We start from the raw sequence: 10,431 nt of genomic DNA, 5'->3' as shown, positions 1-10,431 counted from the left end.
AAAGGCATAAGATTAGAAAGAAGTAAAACTCTTAATTAGCATGTGACATTTATATAGAAAATCCAATGGAATCTAAAATTGACTTTAGCAAAGTTCCAGGATACAAGATCAATATACAACAATCAATTGTATTTCTGTATACTAGCAATGAATAATTGAAAATTGAAATAGAAAAGTATGCCATCTACAGTATCATCAAAAAATATGAATGACTTAGGGATAAAACACGTGAAAGACTTGTACGGTGAACACTAGAAAACATTGCCGAAAGAAATTAAAGAAAATCTACACATGGAGAGATATAGGTCGCTTTTCTGTATTTGTAGATTCTACATTTGCAGATTCACACGCTCTTTAAGTTCATTTGTGACCCCAAGTCAGTGATGCCAGTGCTGCTGCAGATTTGCAGGCTGCCCAGGACCGCATGACGCACATGTTCCCAGCTGAGGTCAACAAGGTGACGCTCTGCCTCTTGTTTCAGACCCTCAGCAAGTGTCCTTTTCACAACCTATTTGATGCTATGTTTTCACATTTGTACTATTTGTTGGTAATTTTAAAATGATCCCCCAAAAATAGTGGGGAAAGGCTGTCTGGTGCTTTTCTGTACAAGAAGTCTGGGAGGTGCCTTTTTGCAAAAACTTGTTATGTCAGATAAACTTCATTCAGGCCTGAGTTATAATGTTGTTGACTGTGAATTCATTGTTAATAAATCACCAGAAGATATGACAAAAGACATCTTTTAACAGAAACACACATACAGCAAGTTTACTTATTGATCAGTTGACAAAAATGTGATTAGACGCTCACAGGACCTAACCCTGTATTTCCCGTGGGAGCAGTGGCTCAGATTCACCAATTTAGTGTTCATGGAGATTGTATAGACAATAACTACTGGGAATAAAGAGACTCAACTGTATTGGTTGGTACATGGGTCAGAGCACTCAATATTAAGATGGCAATTTGCCCTAAATTCATTTATAGATTCAAGGCAATTCCAATAAAAATCCCAGCAGAATTTTCTATAGAAACTGACAAGCTGATTTTAAAATTCATATGGAAATTCATATGGAAAGACATAAAATGGTCAAAAAAGATTGGGCAAAGAACGAAGTTAGAAGACTAACACTATCTGATTTCAAGAATTATTATGAAGCTACAGTAATCAGAACAGTATGGTACTGGCAAAAATATAGACATGTAGATAAGTATAACAGAATAGAGTCCAAACACAGGCCCGCACATATTTGAACAACTGATTTCTGACAAAGTTATGAAGCCAGTGCCATGGAGAAAGGATAGCCTTTTAAACAAATGGTGCTGGAAGAACTGGATACACATCAAAAACAAACAAAAAAAACTTCAATGTATGCCTCACACTATGTACAAAATTTAACTCAAAATGAATCATAACCTTAAAGGTGAAATGTGAAATGATAAAACTTCTGGAAGAAAACAGGAATGTCTTTGTGATCTACAGTAGGCTAGGGAAGTACCTCTTAAAAGACATGCCACCAACTATATATGGAATCTAGAAAAATGGTACTGATGAACGGATTTGCAGGACAGGGATAGAGGCTGGGGGTGGCTGCTGTGGCTGACTGCTACAAGTCCATGGACGTATGGACCCAGAGGGGAGAGTAGAGAGTGAGATGAATTGAGAAAGTAGCATTGAAACCTATACACTACCATGTGTAAAATAGAAAGCTAGTGGAAAGTTGCTGTATAACACAGGGAGCTCAGCCTGTGTTCTGTGATGAACTAGAGGGGTGGAATGGAGGGGTCGGAGGAAGGCTCAAGACGGAGGGGGTGTAAGTATATTTATGGCTGATTTGGGTTATTGTACGGCAGAAGCCAACACAATATTGTAAAGCAATTATCCTCCAATTAAAAAAAAATGCCTCCAAAAGCACAATTCATAAAAGAACAAATGGATGAATTGAACTACATCAAAAGATAAAACTTCTGCATTTTAAGACACAAGAGAAAGAAGACAAAACAGACTGGGGAGAAAATTTTTACAAAGCATATATTTAATAAAGGACTGGTATCTGGACTATTTCAAGAACTTTCAAAACTGAACAATAAGAAAGCAAACAGTCTAATAAAAAATTGGCCAGAGATTTGAAAAGACATTTAACAAGAGAAAATAAATGACAAATAGCACATGAAAAGATACACAACATCACTCGTCATTAATACAATTCCGATGAGATAATCACTACACATCTAACACAGTGGCTAAAATTAAAGGCTGACCATAGCAATCTCGGTGGGTATGTGGGGGAACTGGAAGTCGTATACACTGCTGAAAGGAATGGAAAATGGTATCACCTCCTTGGAAACACTTTTGATAGTTTCTTAAGAATTAAACATAAACCTCCTATATGATCAAGCTATTCCACTCCTGGATATTCACCCAAGAGAAGAAGAAATACACGTCTATACGAAGACTTACATGAATGTTCATAAACATTTTATTTGTAATAGCCACATATTGGAAACAACCCAAATCCCCATCAACATTATCAACTTACACATAAGAAAATTTTGATATATCCATGCAATGGGGTACTGCTGCTGCTGCTAAGTCGCTTCAGTCGTGTCCGACTGTGTGTGACCCCATAGACGGCAGCCCATCAGACTCCCCCGTCCCTGGGATTCTCCAGGCAAGAACACTGGAGTGGGTTGCCATTTCCTTCTCCAATGCATGGAAGTGAAAAGTAAAAGTCAAGTAACTCAGTTGTGCCCGACCCTCAGCGACCCCATGGACTGCAGCCTTCCAGGATCCTCCATCCATGAGATTTTCCAGGCAAGAGTATTGGAGTGGGGTGCCATTGCCTTCTCTGGCAATGGGGCACTACTCAGCAACAAAAACGAATGAATGCAATACACACAATAACATGGATGAATCTCATAGTACCATGCTGAGTAAAAGGAACTAGACATAAAAACAACCAGACATTTTTTAAAAAGTCATACAAACGAGTGATTTTGTATATATTGTGGGTTGAAAAAATACACAACCTAAACGATGGTGATTGCAGCCATGAAATTAAAAGACACTTACTCCTTGGAAGGAAAGTTATGACCAATCTAGATAGCATATTCAAAAGCAGAGACATTACTTTGCGAACAAAGGTTCGTCTAGTCAAGGCTATGGTTTTTCCAGTGGTCATGTATGGATGTGAGAGTTGGACTGTGAAGAAAGCTGAACGCTGAAGAATTGATGTTTTTGAACTGTGGTGTTGGAGAAGACTCTTGAGAGTCCCATGGACTGCAAGGAGGTCCAACTAGTCCATTCTGAAGGAGATCAGCCCTGGGATTTCTTTGGAGGGAATAATGCTAAAGCTGAAACTCCAGTACTTTGGCCACCTCATGCGAAGAGTTGACTCATTGGAAAAAACTGATGCTGGGAGGGCTTGGGGGCAGGAGGAGAAGGGGACGACAGAGGATGAGATGGCTGGATGTTATCACTGAAGCGATGGATGTGAGTTTGAGTGAACTCTGGGAGTTGGTGATGGACAGGGAGGTCTGGCATGCTGCAGTTCATGGGGTCGCAAAGAGTCGGACATGACTGAGCGACTGAACTGAACTGAAAAGTTGAGAGTTGTTTTACTCCACAGACTTTCTGAAGGCTTAAGCCCAGGACCCAGCATCTCAGATAACGCTGAGAAAACTGTTCCAGAAAGGCTAGGTGGGGAGTCGGGAGATACAGAAGTTTTTTCAGCAAAAGACCAGGTAGTAGGAACATCAAAGAATTACTGTTTAATAAGAGAAAAACAGACATCTCAAGTTAAGGGATGTAGTGCTTTTTTATGTATGAGTAGATGTAAGAGCCTGAGCTTGCTGAAATCACTCCTTTGATGTACACCTCAGCTGTTTCCTGATAGCTCAATTGGTAAAGAATCCACCTGCAATGCAGGAGACCCTGGTTAAATTCCTGGGTCAGAAAGATCCCCTGGAGAAGGGTTAGGCTACCCACTCCAGTATCCCTTGTGGCTTAGCTGGTAAAGAATCTGCCTGCAAAGAGGGAGACCTGGGTCCGATCCCTGGGTTGGGAAGATCCCCTGGAGGAGGGAAAGGCTACTCACGCCAGTATTCTGGCCTGGAGAATTCCATGGACTGTATAGTCCATGGGGTCGCAGAGAGTCAGACATGACTGAGCGACTTTCACTTTCACTTCAGCTGTCTGGGGCTGTCATCCTGAGTTTCCTCTGGGTGCACCACTAGGGGTGGCTTCTGTGGCTGACTGCCAGATGGGCTTGGCAGTGGGCAGCTCCTGTGTGTCTCCATTCTGAGTTCCCTCAGGGCTCACCGCTTGGGCAGCTGTAATGTGATGGCTCAATGGCTGCAACATCCTTTGTTTTCTGATATGGCAGGCAGTATTTTATTTCTCATATATAAAGCTCTCAGTTCAGTTCAGTCCCTCAATCATGTATGACTCTTTGCAACGCCACGGACTGCAGCCTGCCAGTCTTCCCTGTCCTTCACCTTCTTCTGGAGCTTGCTCAAACTCATGTCCATCGAGTCAGTGATACCATCCAACCATCTCACCCTCTGTTGTCCCCTTCTCCTCCTGCCTTCAATCTTTCCCAGAATCAGGGTCTTTTCCAATGACTCTGTTCTTCGCATCAGGTGGACAAAGTATTGGAGTTTCAGCTTCAGCATCAGTCCTTCCAATGAATATTCAATCCATCCCTTTAGGGGATGGGTTTGATCTCCTTGCAGTCCAAGGAACTCTCAAGAGTCTTCTCAACACCACAGTTCAAAAGCATCAGTTCTTTAGCCCTCAGCTTTCTTTATGGTCCAAGTCTCACATTCACACATGACTACTGGAGAAACCAAAGCTTTGACTAGATGGACCTTTGTTGGCAAAGTAATGTCTCTGCTTTTTAATATGCTGTCTAGGTTTGTCAAAGCTTTTCTCCAAGGAGCAAGAGTCTTTTAATTTCCTGGCTGCAGTCATCATCCACAGTGATTTTGGAGCCCCCTAAAATAAAGTCTGTCACTGTTTCCCCATCTATTTGCCATGAAGTAATGGGATTGGATGCCATGATCTTCATTTTCTGAATGTTTAGTTTTAAACCAGATTTTTCATCTCCCCTTTCACCTTCATCAAGAGGCTCTTTAGTTCTTCTTCGCTTTCTGCCATAAGGGTGGTGTCATCTGCTTATCTGAGGTTATTGATATTTCTCCCAGCAATCTTGACTCCAGGTTGTGCTTCATCCAACCCTTCATTTCACATGATGTACTCTGCATATAAGTTAAATATACATGGTGACCATATACAGCCTTGACTTACTCCTTTCCCAATTTGGAACCAGTCTGTTGTTCCTTGTCCAGTTCTAACTGTTGTTTCTTGACCTACATACAGATTTCCCAGGAGGCAAGTAAGGTGGTCTGGTACTCCCATCTCTTTCAGAATTTTCCACAGTTTGTTGTGATCCACACAGTCAAAGGCTTTGGCGTAATCAATAAGGCAGAAGTAGATGTTTTTCTGGGACTCTCTTGCTTTTTCTATGATCCACAGGATCTATAAAGCTCTAGATAATGCAAACTCAGCAATAGTAATTGAAAGCAGGATCAGTGGTTGCCTGGGGATGGTGGAGGGCTGGAGGGACGGCTATGAAATGAAAATGGGGCTGCAGCAGGTGGCTTTGGGAGTGGTATATGTGCTCTTTATCTTGACTATAAACATGGCTTCATGGCTATGTACATACATCAGCAATTATTAAATTGCACATTTTGAATATGTGCAATTTACTCTGTGTCAACTATGCCTCAATAAAATTGCTATTTAAAGAAGTTGGGGGATATAAGAGTCAGCTTGAAAGGACTCCCACAGGTCAGACTTGGAACAATTTGAACATCAAAAAGAACAATGATGGTAATGGATTTTTAATACATTGAACAGTAGTAATAATAAAAGAATCCATAAATGCGTGGTAATACTACAAAATGTCGTTTGAAAAGAGGGAGAGGAGAAGAAGGAGAGGAAAACTTTTCTTTACAGAAAAACGTACAAAGAGTAATAGCTCAGCTCGGAGCTTTGTGTTGACTTACATGGATAGGATGATCAGGGTGGGAGGGAAGTCCTAGAGAGGGGATACGTGTATATACAGCTGATTCACTTAGTTGTACAGCAGAAACTAACACTGTAAAGCAATTATACTCCAATATAGGAAAATTCCCATGTTGCAGCCACCAATGCAATAATTGATTCAGGCAAGAGATCGATAGCTGCTGAAATCACTGGGGGAAAATTTGGGGAAAATTTGCACAGGATATTCGCAGTATCAAATATCATCATCCATTACCCAGATTAATTGTTTACAAAGTGGAAAATTAACTTGAGAGTGCAGAGATCTACATTTAACATCACTGATGACAGGACAACTGGCGTGGCTCCATCCTTACATAACATGCTGGAGAGGACACGACCTCACCTCTGTAGTGTTACTGCCCAAAATGTTCCGCCCGAATCTAATCACGAGGAAACAATCAGATGCGCTCAAATGAAGAGACATTCAACGTGACAACTGGGCTGTCTCTTTAAAACTATCAACGTCATGAAAGAAAAAATAGGCAGTGTGGGAGTTGAAGTGGACAGGATCCATTCTAGGTCAGGCGCTAAAGGAGCTAAACAAGCAAGTGATGTTCCTAATCTTGATGGAATCTAGGGTTGAAAAAAAGTCCAAATAAAACAGCTATAAAGGATATTATCAAGACATTTGGGGAATTCAGAATTGGGCTCTATGAAGTTATTATACATGCTGATTTTATTGTAACAATGGATGATGACAATGTATTGGAAGAACATGAAACATTTTGGTTATTTTGGTGTTTGGTGTTTTGGTTGTACAGAAGAATGCCCTCGTTTCTGGGCCATACCTGGGTACACGCTGCAGTATTTAGAGGTGAAATGGTATGATAGCTCCATCTATATACCTCCATCCTAGCTGTCCTCAGCCCCCTTCAAGGAGAGAAGGAAGAAGGAAGGGAAGCAAAGAGGGGAGGAGGGGAGAGAGTGTGTGCATTGCAGCAAATTCTAACAACTGGTGAGTTTAGCTGAAGGGTATATGGGTGTTTGTAGCATGTTTCTTAACTTTTCTGTCAGTGTAAAGTTGAAGCTAGAGTTAAAAGTTGAAGGAGAGCAGGTAGTGTACGGGTTGCTGGCCCAGAGGGGTCCTTCCAGCTGGGCGAGTCAGCTTAGGGCTCAGATCTCTGAGCACCAGGGGTCCCTGGCACTTCTTTCTCTTCTCAGCCACAGTCCCACCTGGCCTGTCCAGCCTGGGCCCCTGGTGGCAGGGTACTTGTCACTTCCTGCTCGGCTCCTCTTGCTGCCCCTGTTCTCCTGGAGCCCCCCACCCCCGGTGGAGCTCAGAATAAAGCATGGGTGAGTCTCAGGAAGGGGGCAGGTGTGGAGAAGCAGCCCAGTGGCTGAGGACATCGTCTCCTGCCCCGGCCACGGCCTCAAGAGGTGCCAGGCCACCGGTTCTTCTTGTAGTTGGGAAATCGTGTGCCTACAGCCTGGCTCGCCCTCAGAAACCCTGCATGCCAGCTGAGATCCTACCGTGGCACACAGGCCCTGAGTCTACCACCGTCCCCACCCTGCCAGTCTCTTCTCCTCCTGGCCTCACTCACTCTGCTCCAGCCCCACCAGCCTCTGGGCGGTTTTGAGAACACACAGCAGGGCCATGCTCCCTCAGGGCTTTGCACTGTTTCTCTCTGGAAATGTCTCCCCACTCCACTCTGGGCCAGCTCCCAGGGTCCTCCCTCCGCTCCCCTCCCATCTGGCTTTGTCTTGTCTTTCTCCTGCGCACTTCTCACCACCTCACCTGCCATCTATCTGTCCTGTTTTTTGCCCATCTCTCCCACCAGAATGCCACGTCCCCAGGGCAGTCAGTTTGTCTGTCCCATCACTGCTGTATTCTCAGCACTTAGAAGGGTGCCTGCAACAGAGCAGGTGCTCAATAAAGACTTCTGGAGTCATTGATGCCAAAGCCAGTCCCTGCTTCCCTTTGGACAGTGGTGTGTGTGTGCAAATGTATGCATGCCTGTTGGGCCAGGTGGGTACTCTCCTGAGACCCATCTCCTGGGCGTAGGCAGAGTTCTCAGAGGGTTGGGTGGGTGCCACCTGCGGCATCAACACATTACATAATCTGGCATCAGGCAGGGCGAGAGGGGCAGGCAGGGCCTTTGTTATGCATTTGCCCGGAGAAGCTTCCCCAGCCACATCCAGAGCTGCCAACCCTTCAGCTTTGTGCTCCCTAATCGCCTCGACAGGCCCCACCGCCCATTCACCGTGCCCACTGGCCCTGAAGGGAGGCTGCACAGACACCCAGGGCCTGGGAGGATCTGGGGCACTGGTATGTCCAGGGCCTCGTCCAACCTGGGCAGTGGGGACACCAAGAGGTCACCACCTATAACCCCTGCCCACATACTCCTGGGCTGAAGGCCTCATTTGAGACTCTGCCTGTCTGCCCACTGACTTTTCCTGCACTAGGGCTCACAGCCTGAGCTGCTGGGTGAGGCACAGCCCAGGCCCAAGCCTCTATTGCCCACAGTGTGACCCAGGCTAGGCGGGGGCTCTGCCAGCCTTGTCATCCTCTTCTGCTACTAGGCAATGGTAATGGTGACTGGCCTCGTAGCACCACGCACACATGTCAAGGGCCGGGCTCCCTCTCAGAGTCAGTGAGTGAGGGTCATGATCATGGAGGGGCTACTCCAAACCAGGCCCAGGCCAGCTGCTGGGGACCACAGTCATCTGTGCATCCCGCCGTCATCTGCCTTCTTGGCTCTTAGAGCCCAGCTCAGGGAGACAGATATAAAGGAACATGAGTGCTGGGAAGGAAAGCAATCAGAACAATGAGGTGGAGGGGTCAGGGCAGCAGGACAGGTTCCGTGCAGAGGTGATCATTGAGGAGAGGCCTGGCTGGAGTGAGGGGCGAGCCAGGTGGGTGGCTGGGGAGGGGAGCAGCAAGCGCCAAGGCCCTGAATGGGCTGTCTGGGTAGGTGGGAGGCTGGTGCTGCAGTGGAGCCAACGCCCTCTCTCACCCATCCTCTTCCCACCCCCAGGGCGAGGAGCCAGTCTCTGCCTCAGCACTTGCCAGGTATTAGTTGACTTGCTCCCCCACACGTCTGCTCTTTAAAGCAGGCACCGCTACTGTACTGATAAGAAAATCAAAGCAAAGATCGAAATGACTTGCCTAAAATCTGCCAGCTGGTGAGGGATTTGAACCCAAGCAGTTCTGCTCCAGAGCCTAAACCTAGCCTCAACAACAGTCAGGGAGGCTGAGGCCACAGAGAGTGCTTAACTGATGTTGATCCCTCCTCTGTGCCTCCGTACAGGGCACTGCCACCTGGAAGACCCCTTAAGACGCTGTAGTCCCTGACTCTGAGATTTGCTCTTATTGTGCCCATTTCAGAGAAGGCAATGGCACCCCACTCCAGTACTCTTGCCTGGAGAATCCCATGGACAGAGGAGCCTGGTAGACTGCACTCCATGGGGTTGCTAAGAGTCAGACACGACTGAGTGACTTCACTTTCACTTTTCACTTTCATGCATTGGAGAAGGAAATGGCAACCCACTCCAGTGTTCTTGCCTGGAGAATCCCAGGGACAGGGGAGCTTCTTGGGCTGCCGTCTATGGGGTCGCACAGAGTCGGATACGACTGAAGTGACTTAGCAGCAGCAGTGGCAGTGCCCATTTTACAGACGAGAAAACCATGGTCAAGAGCTGTTAAGTCATTCAGTTCAGTTCAGTCGCTCAGTCGTGTCCGACTCTTCTCGACCCCATGAATCGCAGCACGCCAGGCCTCCCTGTCCATCACCAACTCCCGGAGTTCACTCAGACTCACGTCCATCGAGTCAGTGATGCCATCTAGCCATCTCATCCTCTGTCGTCCCCTTCTCCTCCTGCCCCCAAGCCCTCCCAGCATCAGAGTCTTTTCCAATGAGTCAACTCTTCGCATGAGGTGGCCAAAGTACTGGAGTTTCAGCTTTAGCATCATTCCCTCCAAAGAAATCCCAGGGCTGATCTCCTTCAGAATGGATTGGTTGGATCTCCTTGCAGTCCAAGGGACTCTCAAGAGTCTTCTCTAACACCACAGTTCAAAAGCATCAATTCTTTGGCGCTCAGCCTTCTTCATAGTCCAACTCTCACATCCATACATGACCACTGGAAAAACCATAGCCTTGACTAGACGAACCTTTGTTGGCAAAGTAATGTCTCTGCTTTTGAATATGCTATCTAGGTTGGTCATAACTTTCCTTCCAAGGAGCAAGCGTCGTTAGCCAATTTCAAACAATTAGAGGCAGAACAGGGATCAGACTTGCATCTGTCTGACAGCAGAGCTCATGCAGACCCAGAGGACCAGTAAGTGTGTGCAGAGGGGAGAGGGAAGGGGCAGCCGACCAGGCAGACGGAGG

The sequence above is a fragment of the Bison bison genome, unplaced genomic scaffold (genome assembly GCF_000754665.1).
Source record: "Bison bison bison isolate TAMUID 2011002044 unplaced genomic scaffold, Bison_UMD1.0 scf7180017864063, whole genome shotgun sequence".
NCBI classification, from domain to species: Eukaryota; Metazoa; Chordata; class Mammalia; order Artiodactyla; family Bovidae; genus Bison; species Bison bison.
Note: the sequence above shows the minus strand (reverse complement) of the source record.